Raw genomic sequence first — 15,691 nt, 5'->3', positions numbered from 1 at the left:
AACGTCTTCAAAGAAAAACAAGAAAGTCCAGTTGTCTCCTTTGGGACAACCATGATATGGATGACTGAGTATCTCCATAGACAGAAATGTTGGTGGTTCTGCAAAAGTGGCTGGACCTGTTGAAGGATCTTGCTCAAAGCCATCCAGATTATCATCCATTGTGGACTGATACCTCCTCCCTCAAATGGGGTTTCACCCCTTGAAACTCAGGTGACCATTGAAGACCATTCAGGACCTTAAAGGAAGAACTTTCCTTTATGCATCTTATTCACAACTAATTTGGTTATCCTTCTCTTTTTTTAATCAAATCATATTTTAATAATTGCTGATTTAGCTTATTTTCAGATGTAGTTAGATGGGCGACCTGGAAATATTTAACAAATTAATCAATAAATGCCCGCGGGAAGTTCTAAGAATCTGTTGTCTGGATAAAAATCAGAGAAACTACCTGCCATGACTGGACATTTGAGATCTTCTTTCCAAACCTCATCATGGTTGGCTGTGTTCCTGATCCTCGCAGGGCACGTAATGCATGGGCCACAGCATAAATGGCATTGTAGATATTATAACTTTCACCCGTCATGCTCGTTTCAAATATGTAAGATGGCACGTTCTTTAAATGCTCCTTTCCTGTACATTGTTTTTCCCCCCTTTGAAGGACCACTCCTGGTTTGTGGATCTTGCAGCCAAAAATCCTTTCCCACCATAGAGGGAGAAAGACATCTCCTTGAGGGTTCAAAGGGTCTAAAGACAGAAGAAAGTATCTGAATTCCGCTACATCATGCCTATGATCCCTAAAATGCAAAGCACCATGGAAAGGCTTTAGAAATTCCAAAACCATGTGGCATGCACTTATTTCCCAATGGGAAGTCAGGATCCAAACAGTTCTAAGTGCATTCTTAGTCAATTTTTCAAATTGATGAAGGGAGAGAGATATAGTCTTAATGCATTTGGATTCTCCAAATAAGATGATCACTTCGGTTTTAAACCAAGTCATGATTACAGAAAGAAATCTGTTCAGTGAAAGAGCAACAGATTCAGATCTGAAGAGGTGAATGAAGGCCAGACAGATCTCCTTCTCCTTCAGCATTGGCATCAGAGTCGAGGTGAAATCGTCTCCATTGTCACTTTCAGTGGCCACCAGCCCAACCCAGTTCCACTGGAAATACAAGAGAAGCTGGACTAGACCCACATACTGGAGAAATTGATTGGGGCTGATCCGGAAGAAGGAAGGAAAAACAATTCTGTCTCCCTGGATGAACTTGAGGAAGTCAAAACCAAGCTGCAGAAAGGGAGAGTGGTGTTTTACAAATATTTTTATGACAATATTTTATGCTCATGGTAAGGGTCACTATCCAGTGGCTTTTTGCCCTGCCAGACAGACTCATTCATTTTGCATGGAGTGAGAAGCTTCCAGTTACAATTACAAATTCAGACTTCAACAGGTGTTTGAAGACCATGCAGCTGAATGCTTTTCCTTTGTTATGTATAAACAAGATTGATTTATTCTACAAAGTCTCCCAATGTGCTAATACATTAAACTTTTCTATGTATCTATCATTTCCCTTCAACTGAGCTGCTTCTGCATCCCTCAATTCCTTATGACCAGGGCTGTGGCTCATCTGCATCTTTGGAAGAGTTGTGGGGCTGTAATACTCTCCTACACCCTCAACTATAGTAGAATAGAATAGAGCTGGAAGGGACCTTGAAGGTCCTAGTCCCGCTCAAGCAGGAGATCCTATACCAGTGGTTCTCAACCTGTGGGTCGGGACCTCATTTGGGGTCGAATGACCATTTCACGGGGGTCGCCAAACAATGCAGTCCGCCATTTTTTCCCCCTTTTCCTTAGCTGTGCTACTCCCTTTTATTCTATTGGCTTTTGAAAGCCAATAGAATAGACTCTCTTGAATAGAGTCTAATTCTATTGGCTTTCAAAAGCCAATAGGAATTGTCCAGGCTGTCTCTGCCCTGCTGAGCCCGCCAAAAGTCCCATTCTGCAAACGGTGCTGCACCAGTTGAGTAGTCCTCGACTTACTACCGGTTGGGGGTCGCGGCATTAAAAAGGTTGAGAACCACTGTCCTATACCATTTCAGAGAAGTGACTGTCCAGTTTCTTCTTAAAAACCTGCAGTAATGAAGCACCCACAATGTCTGTTCCACTGGCTAATTGTCCTCACTGTTAGGAAGTTTCTCCTTAATTCCAGGTTGCTTCTCTCCTTGATTAGTTTTCATCCATTGTTTACTTGTCCTGCCCTCTGGTGCTTTGCAAAATAAACTGATCCCCTACTCTTTGTGGCAGCCTCTCCAATATTGGAATACTACTATCATGTCTCCCCTAGTCCTTCTTTTCTGTAGACCAGGCATGTCAAACTCATGACATCACATGACATCGTGCGACGTATCAGAGCTTTTTCGCCATTGCCGGCAATGGGTTGGGTGTGGCTCTGGTATGATGAAACCAGCCCACAGGTGGGCGGTTTGATACCCCTGCTCTAGACTAACCAAACCTAAATAGTAGTTTCAAAGCCCCCTTGCTCATTCTGTCAAACTGTATTCCAGTCACATCTTGATTGTTTCGTTTTTTACCTTAATATGTTTTCTCTCTTCTGCCCATCCCCTGTGTCGTCCAAGCTTTTTTTCTTTGATCTCCCTGCACTACAGGTATGGTCCTTTGCTCTTTTAAAGTGCTGAGAAACACCATCCATAAGGAAGGAAAACTCAAATCAGCTGCCTTGAGTTGTTTCTAAGCAAAGATAAACATTATGAAAAGAATCACTGACATAGTTTGCCTGGTCCTGGCATATGAAAAGTCCAGGAAATAAACCATCAAGCTGATTCACATAATAAACCAGACTGAAGTGCCATCACTCTGCTAAACACCTAATTATCACAATACTCTTTTAAGATTAAGGATATTTACCCATGTACTAGGACTGTATTATTATTAGCTATTATCTTTCTCATCTTTTCTACTGAAGAGCAACAAAGATGATTAGGGGACTGGAGGCTAAAGCATATAAGGAAAGGCTGCTGGAATTGGGTATGTCTAGTTTAATGAAGAGAAGGACGAGGGGGGACATGATAGCAGTCTTCCAATATTCACAGAGAAGAGGGAGTCAAGCTGTTCTCCAAAGCACCTGAAGGCAGGACAAGAAGCAACGGATGGAAACTGATCAAGGAGAGAAGCAACCTAGAACTAAGGAGAAACTTCCTGACAGTTAGAACAATTAACAAGTGGAACAACCTGCCTCCAGAAGCAGTGAATGCTCCAACACTGGAAGTTTTTAAGAAGAGACTGGACAGCCATTTGTCTGAAATGGTCTAGGGTTTCCTGCCTGAGCAGGGTGTTGGACTAGATGACCTCCAAGGTCCCTTCCAACTTTATTATTATTATTGTTGTTGTTATTGTTATTATTGTTATTATTTTGCTATTTTCATGAGCACTTATGTACCAGAGACAAAGTCTTTGTGTGTCCAATCACACTTGGCCAATAAAGAACTACTCTACTCTACTCTACTCTACTCTACTCTACTCTACTCTACTCTACTCTACTCTACTCTACTCTACTCTACTCTACTCTACTCTACTCGACTCTACTCTACTCTACTCTATTGTGTTATGCTATGCTATGCTATGCTATGCTATTCACATTTATAAAGAATATGCTAGGAAGGAATTTATCCAGGAAAGCATTTCAAAAATACCTTATTATCTCTTTGAAATGTGGGTATAAATAAACTTATCCCAACACATAAAATATACAAAATGATTTCAACTGTATCAGGAGTTCCCCAAACCATATAGTCCTGATTTTCTCCAACTTTGGCTTCATCCTTGATTTTTCTGTGTGCTTATGCTTTGTGTCTGCTCCATACTGGTATCCTATGGAACCCATTTACCTGTGGAACCTTGAAGATGCTAAAGATGGAGGCCATCTGCCGTGAGTATTGGGAATTGAGATCTCCAACAACTGAAAGCAATATATCCTGTTTGTCACATTTGTAATCTGGAACCATTTGGCCTCGTGTAGAGAGAAGAGAGAGGCTGTTCCAGGAAATCCTTCTAACAGTCTCCTTATTGTCATAAATATGGAAACCAAGTGTGATGTTGGGAAGGAGAACCAAATCCTTGTTGATTTTTGTTACTGCATGTACCAAGGCCAGAAATAGCTGATAATTCTTGAATGCAATGCTACAATGAGAAAATTGTTCCATCGGTTGATTGAACCCACTGTCAGGAAATTTCTCCTTAGTTCTAAGTTACTTCTCTCCTCAATCAGTTTCTACTCACTGTTGCTTGTCTGGCCTTCAGGTGCTTTGGAGAATAGGTTGTCCCCCTCCTCTCTGTGACAGCCCCTCAAATATTTCAGAAAAGTTTTTTTTTTGTTGGGTATTTTAAATAGAAAATATAGTAAAGAAATATGGTACTTAATTTTACATATAATAACGGCGGCAAGAATAGCATATGCACAGTGCTGGAAAAATGAGAATATACCATCAGAGGAAGAAGTAATAAGAAACATCCTGGACTGTGCTGAGATGGACAAATTAACAAAAGAGATAAAAGAAAAGGAAGACACAGAGTATTATATAGTATGGAACAAGGTGTATGTCTGGTTGGAGACAAGAAATAATAGAGGAGAATAAATATGGAAAGGTCAAAAGTGAAAATATGTGTACAATAATGTATAATAATAATAATATGAATTATTCTTAGTAAGAAATAGAACATGAAGGAAGAAAAATGTAAATAAGAAATAATGGGGCTATAAGGACAAATATTTAAAGAAGAATAAGGGGGAAATGTAAATATTAGATTACTGTTATGTAATTGCTGTAAAAAAAAGGAAGAGTATATATTGTGGGTGTATGTGTGTTATGTTTTGCTTTGTTTTGTTTTGTCTTGTTGGTTAAAAATAAAAATTAAAAAAAAAAATATTTCAGAAAAGTGTTTCTGAATCCCAAAAAGATAATAATGTAAACCAGTGGTTCTCAACCTGTGGGTCGGGACCCCATTTGGGGTCAAACGACCATTTCATGGGGGTCGCCAAACCATTTTGTTCCCTTTTCCCTAGCTGTCCTACTCCCTCTTATTGGTGGCCACACCCACTTGGGGGTCACCACAACATGGGGAACTGTATTATGGGGTCACGGCATTAGAAAGGTTGAGAACCACTGATGTAAACCATGCCCTACCAGGTGAAACATACCTTCTTGTAATTCTTAGCCTTGATGGCTCACGGTCAAATCCCATCCCTTCAAAAGGAAAAAACTTTTCCAAGAGCAAATTCCCCCCAATAATGAGGTCTCCAGGCTTGTAGTAGTCCTCCACAGTCCGCAGAGGGTTGCTCACTACACATATGGTTTGCATTATCTCCTGAGTTGTTGAAGGCAGGAAGCCACAGAGAAGCAGCAGGAGAGACAACCCATTCATTCTTCTCACCTTTCTTCCTAGATCATGATCAATGTTTTTGGGGAACCTGAACTAGGTGGATCCCACAAAACCTCTTCAAGGCTTTAGCACAGAAGAAGCAAGCTCTGCCACTTGGGTGGCTTTGAGGCAAATTAATATCAAGTGTGTTTTCTCTTTACCTAGTTTGAGTTTTCACTGAAGAGAAAACGGAGTCCAGCTCAGTTTTATTGGTCACAAGAAATTCCTACTTTGCAAAACAAATGAAGGGGACTTAGCAGCTTATTCTGCGTGAGGCAGAATAGGTGACATCTCCAGACCTTCGGGGAGAGTTCTGAACTTATTTCATTTAAGCAGGTTTTATCTTGGAAGACCTGAGGGTTGAAATCTATGGGGGATACATTAAGAATTACTATTCTTCTGATAATTGCAAGGAAAAGCAATTGTCCTATCCACTGAGGAATAATCTTCATACACCAGAAGGGGAAAGCATATTTGTGTCCCTTGTTGTTGATCCCAGGAGCAGATGGACTTGAGGGACAAGGTACAGGTCAAGGTATTCCTCCTACCTGAAACTGAGCATTTGCACCCAAGATGGAGTGTGGCCTGTGCCAGAGTTTGTTCAGATAGAGCACAGGTGTCAAACTCGCCACGTCACATGATGTGTCACGACACAACTTTTTTCACATTGCCGGAGCTGGGTGGGTGCAGTCTCCGCATGATGGCAGTTGACGCCCCTGAGATAGAGGGAGGGCTAAGCCTGGTGATCAGTTGTGGCTTTGTGATATATTACTTGATCTTTAAAATGGCGGTGCCTTGCTTGGCTGCTGCTGCTTCAGCTCTCCAAAGTGTGGGGGTTAGAGAGGGTAATGAACAATCCAGGCTGAAGCGCTTTACAGAAATAGTGACAAGTAAGCAGAGTTGGATCGCTAAACTTTCATATGAACATCAGCCCATATTGGATGTGAAGAAATTCAGTGAGAGAGGAACTGTGGAGAAAACTGTTCAGGAGAGTCTGCATGGCCTCGAATTACTACGGGGGATCGAATCGATGGAGGCACCAGTGGCTGACATGGAGGGTGAGAGATCGGCTACAATGTCTGGAGGCACAGGGAGGAAGAAAAGAAATTTCTGGAGGTGGAAACACCATCCTGCTCAGTGTTTTGAGCAGTGAAGGCAGCGTTTTGGGCTGCAGGGGCAGAGTGGCAGGGCAGCCATTGCAGCTGGGAAGTTTCCCTCCATTGCTGACCATCTTTGGAAGAAGAGGAGGAGGTGTGACCGCAAGAGGAAATGGGGCAAACGTGGAGGCCTAACGTCTAGGTTAAAAGCTAGACCTTATAGAGTGTCACTTTCATCTATTTTATTTGCAAATGCTCGCTCATTAGAGCCAAAAATGGATTGCCTGAGGCTAGATTTAACAACAAACCAGGAGGTGAGAAACTGCTGTGTCATCATTGCTACAGAAACTTAGTGAAAGCCCTCTGTCCCAGATAGTAATAGTAATAATAATAATAATAATAATAATAATAATAATAATAATAAGAAGAAGAAGAAGAAGAAGAAGAAGAAGAAGAAGAAGAAGAAGAAGAAGAAGAAGAAGAAGAAGAGTAGTAGTAGTAGTAAAGTTGGAAGGGGCCTTGGAGGTCATCTAGTCCAACCCCCTGCTCAGGCAGGAAACCCTACACCATTTCGGACAAATGGCTGTCCAGTCTCTTCTTAAAAACATCCAGTGTTGGAGCATTTACTGCTTCTGGAGGCAGGTTGTTCCAGTGATTAATTGTTCTCACTGACAGGGAGTTTTTCCTTAGTTCTAGGTTGCTTCTCTCCTTGATTAGTTTCCACCCGTGCTTCTTGTCCTGTCCGCTTCTTTGGGGCAGCCCTTGAGATACTGGAACGCTGCTATCATGTCCCCCCTCGTCCTTCTCTTCGTTAAACTAGACATATCCAATTCCAGCAGCCGTTCCTTATATGTTTTAGCCTCCAGTCCCCTAATCATCTTTGTTGCTCTTCTCTGTACTCTTTCTAAAGTCTCAACATCTTTTTTACATCGTAGTGACCCAAACTGGATGCAGTATTCCAAATGTGGCCTTACCAAGGCATTGAAGAGTGGCATTAATAATAGTGCTGTTAGCTTGATGGGATTTTCAACATTTTGTCTGGACTGGAGTTTTGCTCTTAGTGGAAAATCCCAGGGAGGGTGTGTGTGTGTCTGTTTTTATATAAATGATAGATGGTGTAATAATGCCAAGGTGGTTTCAAGTCTGTGCTCCCCAGATGTGGAGCTTCTGGCCATCAAATGCAGACCCTTCTATCTGCCTAGAGAATTCTCTGTTACCATTATCACAGCTGTGTATATCCCCCCTGATGCAAACAGAGAAGAAGTGATCCATAATGCAGGTGTGTGTGGAAGAATTGATTTATTTATTTCTGCTTGTTTAAGGATAATACAGAAGCTCATTTCTCCTGGAACCTTGTAAAATAGTGAGGTACCCAAGTTGTAAGCCAAGTTAAACTCTGCAGGACTGTTACCTAACAACTGGTTCGAGCCAGATACATTTTTCTACTGGCAGCTGGTGGGTAAACAATTCTATGAAGCATGGTATTCTTCTAAGATGGAGGGCATAATGGAACACTCCTTTTCCTTTGCATCTGATTTCTCTCAGTGTGCAATGATCCTGAAACAAGGTTTTCAGGGAAATTCAGTGCTTGACATTCTCTCCCTTTTTGTTTGATAAAGCACCCAAATTCTGGAGGCAAGCCATTCACTGGTTAATTGGTCTCACTGTCAAGTAATTCCTCCTTAGTTTTAAGTTGGAGCTTGCCTTAGTTTTCATCCATTGTTTCATGTCTTGCCTTCTGTTTCTTTAGGCAATAGGTTGAGCACCTCTTCTTTATGGCAGCCCTTCCAATATTGCAACACTGCTATCATATCACCCCTAGTCTTTCTTTTCATTAGACTAGACATACCCAATTCCAGCAACCTTTCTTCATATGGTTTAGGCTCCAGTTCCCTTATCATCTTTGTTCCTCTTCTCTGTACTTTTTCCAGACTCTCAACACCTCCCCCCCATTCTTTCCATGGAAAACTTGGAGTATAACAAACACTGCAGTGAGCCTTGATTATTTACTTTGAATCCTGTATTTTGATTCAATATAGGTGTAATTGAAGGTACTGGTTATTAAAGTACATACATGTCAGGGGACTGAATTATTTGCAATAGCACTTCTCATTGAGAGATGCTTCTGGCTTTATCTTAGAACAGTGTTTCTTAACCTTGACAATTTTAAGGCATGTGGACTTCAACTCCTAGAATTCCACAGCCAGCAATGCTGGCTGTGGAATTCTGGGAGTTGAAGTCCACATGCCTTAAAATTGTCAAGGTTGAAAAACATTGTCTTAGAAGTTGGGCTAACCATTATCCCTTCAGTGACTATGCAGAGTCTATGAGATGCTATTGTCATAGAGCACACATAACATGGTACGAGGGTTAGTTAAAGTAATATGTAAACTGTTGACATTGTTTTCTCATCTCAATCAGAAAATCTGCCACATTGATGAGGCAGCACAGCAGCATTGAATGGGTAGTTGAGAATTTTAATTCTACCATTAAAAAATAATAGGGAATTATACAACAGGGCCTTTCAACTGATGGTATACGTAGCACTGGTGGTACTTCAGCACTAGTGATACGCAACCTAGATAAGTGTAGATGGGGGGATGAACTGAAGTGGCAGCAACACCACACAGGCCTAGATGGGGTCAGCTAAGCTACAGTGTTACCAGGGCTCTGCTGTGCCCAGGTCAGCATGCACTGCCCTTGCTGGTTGGTGCTTCTGGCAGCATCTATCATCACCAGGAGCAGCAGAGAGGCCTTGGGGTGAGAGAGTCATCTGGAGCTGCAGGGCTTCTGGGGCTTGGCAGAGGCCCCAGGATCAGAGTGTGCAGCTCCAGCTAATCAGCACTCTGTGCAATGGCCAGCCAGGGAGTGGGTGACCTCATGGGAGAGTGAGACTGGGGTAGCGACTGATGCTGGAGCTCTCCCTGAGCCCCAGAGAATGGCGTACCCAGAATAGAAAAGGAGGAGGGGGGAGAGAGGGGAGGTTATAAAAGGAGGAGGTTTGGGGGGGAGAGGGAGAGAAAAAAAGACAACAGGGAAAGAGAAGGGGATGGAGAAAGAGAGAGGGAAAGGAGAAGAGGCTTCTGTGAGACAAGCAGAGGGATAAATGAAGGATCAGAGGATGTGGAAGGAGAGCCCAGCAGGCAGTGAAAGAGAAAGAGAGGAGAGGAAGAGAGGAAGAAGGTTTCACCAGTACCTGATCATCAAAGTAGTGGTGCACATTAATAAATATGGATAATCATCATAGATTTGTCAGTGCAAAAGAAAAATTCTTTAGCAAAGGAAAAGTGCTTCAGCAAAGGAACCACCATCAAAGAAATTAAAGCTGGCATTTTTTTTTCATTTTTTTTTTTGTTATCAAGTTTTTGACACCTTGCTATGCACTGCTGGTACTCAAATATTGCCATGTCCTAACAGTGATACAATCTGTGAAAAGATTGAAAAGCACTGTTCTACAAGGTAGCAGGAGACTATGGAAATAAACATATTTGCTCAAAAATGATATAGAACCAAACCATTTAAAACATGAAAATTGTAATATATTTAATGGAAAGGAATAAAATGAGAAAATATCCTCCTTGAAATAATGAACACACATTTAACACCAAGCTTTGTTTCTACATAAGACACTAGGCTTCCTTGGGGGACAACTGGAAGACAAGAGATGAAAAACATTGCATGATTGTTGCTGAAAACACAAAAACATATGTATTGATTGATTCAATTTCAATATCTACCTAACTCAACCAAGTGACCCTCATTTGCATTTGATAAGGCATTATTTAATAAATAATGCCTTTCTCTGTCATGTTTCAGAAATGTTGTCAGATAATAAGCATACCTCAAAGATAAATATATTTGCCATGCATGCATTAATTAGAGATTTTTGTTCCTTATCAAATTTTGCCTACAATTAAGATGAGGACTCAGTAGGATAATGTAGCATTTGGGGGAAAAAATGCAAGCCAAGACACCAGTCCCAGAGGCCAAAATGGAGAAAATCTCCACAGCCACCATGGACTTCCCTTTAGTGCTCAGGTAGGTGGGAAGGAAACTGATCCAAACACTGCAAAAGACTAGCATGCTAAAAGTAATGAACTTGGCTTCATTAAATGTGTCGGGCAATTTCCTAGCCAGAAAGGCCATGATAAAACTCACAAGAGCCAAAAAACCCAGGTAGGCAAGGACAGTATAAAACATGGAAGCTGAACCTTCCTTACATTCTAAGATAATCTCTCCTACCAAGGAGTGGAAGTCCAGTCTGGGAAATGGGGGAGAAGTTACCAGCCAGATGACACAAAGAAGTGCTTGGACCAGGGGACAGGCTATGACAATGGAGTTGGTCAATGGTTTTCCTAAGAATATCCTTGTCTTATTTCCTGGCTTGGTGGCCATGAAGGCAAGAACCACCATGACAGTTTTTGCCAAGACAGAGGAAACTGCAAGGGAAAAGAGGATGGCAAATGAAGTTTGTTGGAAGAAACAAGTGAGCTTCCTGGGTTGACCAATGAAGAGGAAAGAGCAGAGGAAGCAGAGCAGGAGGGAGACCAGGAGGATGTAGGTGAGATTTCGGTTGTTGGCCTTGACGATTGGTGTGTCATTATGTTTAAGGAAAATCACCAGGACTGCCAATGTGATCATAGAGAGAGAAAGAGAGAGAGATGCTAAAATATACCCCAGGGTATCTTGATAGGCAAGGAAGTGGATCTTCTTGGCAATGCAGTGGTCCATGTCCTTGTTAGGGAACTGGTTTTCAGGACACTGGTCACAGCAGACTGCATCTGAAATGAAGAGTCTTTGTCTATATATTTTAGTGTCTTCCACAGTGATTATTATTCCCACATCATAGAAACTCAGGGCTGTTTCTTTTCTAGAGGAGCCAAATCAAAAATTAAGTGATGGAAAGACCCCTTAGGTAGTTTATGGTCCAGTGTAAAAAGAAAATTATCTTTGTTAAAAGTTGGCCTGGGGCATGGGTCAGCAACCTGCGGCTCCAGAGCTGCATGTGGCTCTTTGAGCCTTCTCCTGCAGCTCCCAGCCTCCTCCACCATCTGTGTGTGTAAAAAAGAGAGTGGCCTCACGCTGTTCTCGGACAAGCTGACAAGCTTATTGGGCAGGGCTCCTGCCTTGGCTGCGTCTCTGCAGGAAGCAGGAAGCAGGAAGCAGGAAGGGCAGGAGAGAGCCAGCCCAATAAGAATTCTCAGCTTCTCCGAGAACAGCATGAAGCCAACTTGCCAAATGAGCAGAAGATCGGAGAGGGAGAAAGAGAGAGAGGGGGAGAGAGAGGGAGAGAAAGAGAGAGAGGAAAGAGAGAGGGAGAGAGGAAAGAGAGAGAAAAAAGAGAGAGAGGGAGGGAGGGAGGGAGGGAGGGAGAGAGAGAGAGAGAGAGAGAGAGAGAGAGAGAGAGAGAGAGAGACAGAACTCATGCACAGCAGCCTTTTTATTATTATTATTTTTATTATTTTTAAAATTTATAAGCCGCCCCACTCCCGAAGGACTCTGGGTGGCTAACAATAAAAAACACATAAAACATAACAAACAACAATACAAAAACAGTCATCCAGGGGTAAGGTTTTATAAACCCCAGGCCTGCCGGAAAAGCCAGGTCTTAAGTAGCTTACGGAAGACCAACAGGGTGGGAGCGGTCCTAATCTCCGGGGGGAGCTGATTCCAAAGTGTGGGCGCCATCACAGAGAAGGCCCTCCTCCGCGGCCCCGCCAAATGGCACTGCTTGGCCAACGGGGCCCGAAGGAGGCCCAGCCTGTGGGATCTAACCGGACGTAGGGAACTATGAGGTAGTAGGCGGTCTCGCAAATAGCCTGGCCCTGAGCCATATAGGGCTTTAAAGGTAATGACCAACACCTTGAATTGGACCCGGAGACCAATAGGCAACCATTGCAGCTCACGGAGGATAGGTGTAACGTGGGTGTATCGAGGAGCACCCACTATCACTCGCGCGGCTGCATTCTGGACCAACTGTAGTCTCCGAATACTTTTCAAGGGTAGCCCCATGTAGAGCGCGTTGCAGTAGTCCAAACGTGAGGTGACAAGGGCGTGAGTGACTGTAAGGAGAGCCTCCCGGTCCCGGTAGGGTCGCAACTGGTGCAACAGGCGAACTTGTGCAAAGGTCCTCCCAGCCACAGCCGTCAATTGATGTTCCAAATTCAGCTGTGGATCAAGGAGGACACCCAAGTTGCGAACCCGCTCTGAAGGGGGTATATTTTCCCTCGCAAGAGTCAACACTGGACAGTCGACATGATCCTTGGGAGGCAACATCCAAAGCCACTCGGTCTTGTCAGGATTGAGCCTGAGTCTGTTAACCCCCATCCAGACCCTCACGGCTTCGAGGCAACGGCCCATCACAACAGCCGCTTCACTGAGAGAGCTTGGGGAGGAGATATATAACTGGCTATCATCAGCATACTGATGAAACCTCACCCCGTGCTGTCTGATGATCTCACCCAGCGGCTTCATATAAATGTTAAATAGGAGGGGAGAGAGGACCAACCCCTGTGGCACGCCGCATTCAAGGGGCCTCGGGGTTGACCTCTGCCCTCCCACCAATACCGATTGCGACCGGCCAGAGAGGTAGGAGGAGAACCACTGTAAAATGGTGCCTCCCACTCCCACCCCTTCGAGTCGTCGCAAAAGGATACCATGATCGATGGTATCGAAGGCCGCTGAGAGGTCAAGTAGCACCAAGACAGTGGAATAACCTCTGTCTCGGGCCCACCAGAGATCATCCATCAGCGCGACCAAAGCGGTTTCTGTGCTGAAGCCGGGCCTGAAGCCAGATTGAAAAGGGTCTAGATAATCCGCTTCATCCAGAGACCGTCGGAGCTGGAGCGCCACCACTCTCTCTACAATCTTCCCCACAAAGGGGAGATTGGAGACTGGACGGAAGTTATTTAAATCAGCCGGGTCCAGGGTAGGCTTCTTGAGCAGGGGCCTCACAACTGCCTCCTTCAGGGATTGTGGAAATGACCCCTCCCTCAACGAAGCGTTGATCAACACCTGGAGCCAGCTTCGTGTCACCTCCTTGGCAGCCGAGACCAACCAGGAAGGACACGGGTCCAATAAACAAGTGGAGGCGCTCATTGCTCCCACCGCTCTGTCAACATCCTCAGCGGTCACAGACTCAAATTCATCCCATAAAACTGAGCTAAGCTATTCTCGGACAAGAATCACCACTCCCCCACCCCTTCCCTGGAGTCGCGGTTGGTGCATTATCTGAAACCCGTCTGGGCACATCTCTGAGAGAGGAACACCTGCCTCTTGGCCCAGCCAGGTCTCAGTAATACATGCCAGGTCAGCCTCCTCATCCAGTATCAAATCCCAGATGAGGGGGGCTTTATTAATAACCGACCTGGCATTAAAAAGCAGCAGCCTGAGGCCAGGGTCCTGAACACCCCCCTCTCCAGGTATTGGAGAAGAGTCCAAGGGGTCGGAACAGGTAATCGCTCTAATGCAGCGAGTCCTTGTTCCCCGAAGATGGCCCACCCCTTGGCTCCCGCCGTATCTACCTCTCCCTACGATAACCGGGATGTTCCGGCCCACCTCCACCCCTGAAAACTCCCCACCCACCCCGCAGGTCTCCCTCCCACCATCCCCCCCTCCCGGCAGGCCACATCTCACATTCAAATCGAGCCGGGAAGTACATCCCCCCCTCCCCTTCTGTTTACACACTCAGCAGAGGGGGCACCAGTTCTTGTTCCCATCTCCATCACTCACACCCATACACACCCTAATACAATAAACTAAAAAGGTTAAAAAACGATCATACAATCAGCATACACTAGCTAAAAGATTCTGAGAATCAAGGTCAAGAGTCACAAAGGGCCAGCCCCCCCCCCCGGCAGCAGCGGCAGCAATGACAATGGGATGGTGCCAGCCAGGCCCCTCGTGGTGCGTGGCAGCCCTACTGGTCTCGCAAGGCCGGACCGACAAATATGGCCACGCGATGAAAGGGTGTAGCCCGCCAGAGGCCACGGGGAGAGAAGGGCCTAGTGTTTCTCCTCCTCCCTCTACAGTCGTCCTCTGGCGGCGGCGGTCCTCCCGCAAGGTTCCAGCTGGGTGGTGCCGATGTGGCAATGGCGACTGGCTGGCTCCGTCTCCGGGGCTCTCCTTTCCGCTGGTCTTCCAGCTCCGGGATATGTTGGGATACATATGGGATACGTTGGCCATTACTCACGTAGCGACAGTTCTGTTACACCATTCGTTTCCTCGCAATGCTTTTAACCCACGGATTTAACAGTGGTCAGTCTCTGGCAGCAGCAGCTTGCACAAGATGATAATGGTCAGTTTCTGGCAATAGCAGCTTGCGTGAGAAAGTAGTTAATCTTTGGGAACAGCAGTTCATATTAGATGATGGTGGTCAGTCTCTGGCAACAGCAGCTTGCATGAGGTGATGGTGGTCAGCTTTCATGAGATGATGGTGGTCAATCTCTAGCAACAGCAGCTTGCGTGAGATGATAATGGTCAGTTTCTAGCAATAGCAGCTTTTTAATTAAACACTTCAGTCAAGCTCCCCACCCCTTGTGTGCGCGCTCAGGTTTTGCGGCTCCCAATGTTTTGTTTTTCCTCTCTGGGAAATGGGTCCAAGTAGCTCTTTGAGTGTTTAAGGTTGCAGACCACTGGCCTGGGGGGTCAGTTACTCAGAAATTGAAATTTCTCCCTCTTCAATCACTTGGCACTTTCATGATTACCCTGCCATTTTGTGTGTGAGAGAAAGGTTGGCATCTGATTTTTTTTCTCACCTTAGAAGCATAAGAATCAGAATAGAACTGGTAGGGACATTTGAGGTCTTCTAGTCCAACCCCATGCTCAAGCAGGAAACCCTATACCATTTCAGAAAGATAGCTGTCAAGTCTTTTCTTAAAAATATCCAGTGATGAAGTACCTACAACTTCTGAAGGCAAGCTGCTCCACTGATTGTCCTCAATTTTAGGAAGTTTTTCCTTAATTCCAGGTTGCTTTTCTCCTAGATCCATTGTTTCTTGTTTTGCCTTCTGATGTTTTGGAAAATAAGTTGACCCTGTCTTTTTTCTGCTAGCCCCTCAAATATTGGAATACTACTAGTTGTGATTTTCTGAACTATTTCCAAGATCTCAACATTTTTTTTTTTTTTGTAGTATGGTGACCAAAATTGGTTCCAGTATTCCAG

This window comes from Crotalus tigris, unplaced genomic scaffold, assembly GCF_016545835.1.
Source record: "Crotalus tigris isolate CLP2741 ecotype Arizona unplaced genomic scaffold, ASM1654583v1 scf7180000018462.226286, whole genome shotgun sequence".
NCBI classification, from domain to species: Eukaryota; Metazoa; Chordata; class Lepidosauria; order Squamata; family Viperidae; genus Crotalus; species Crotalus tigris.
This window is presented reverse-complemented; position numbering follows the sequence as displayed.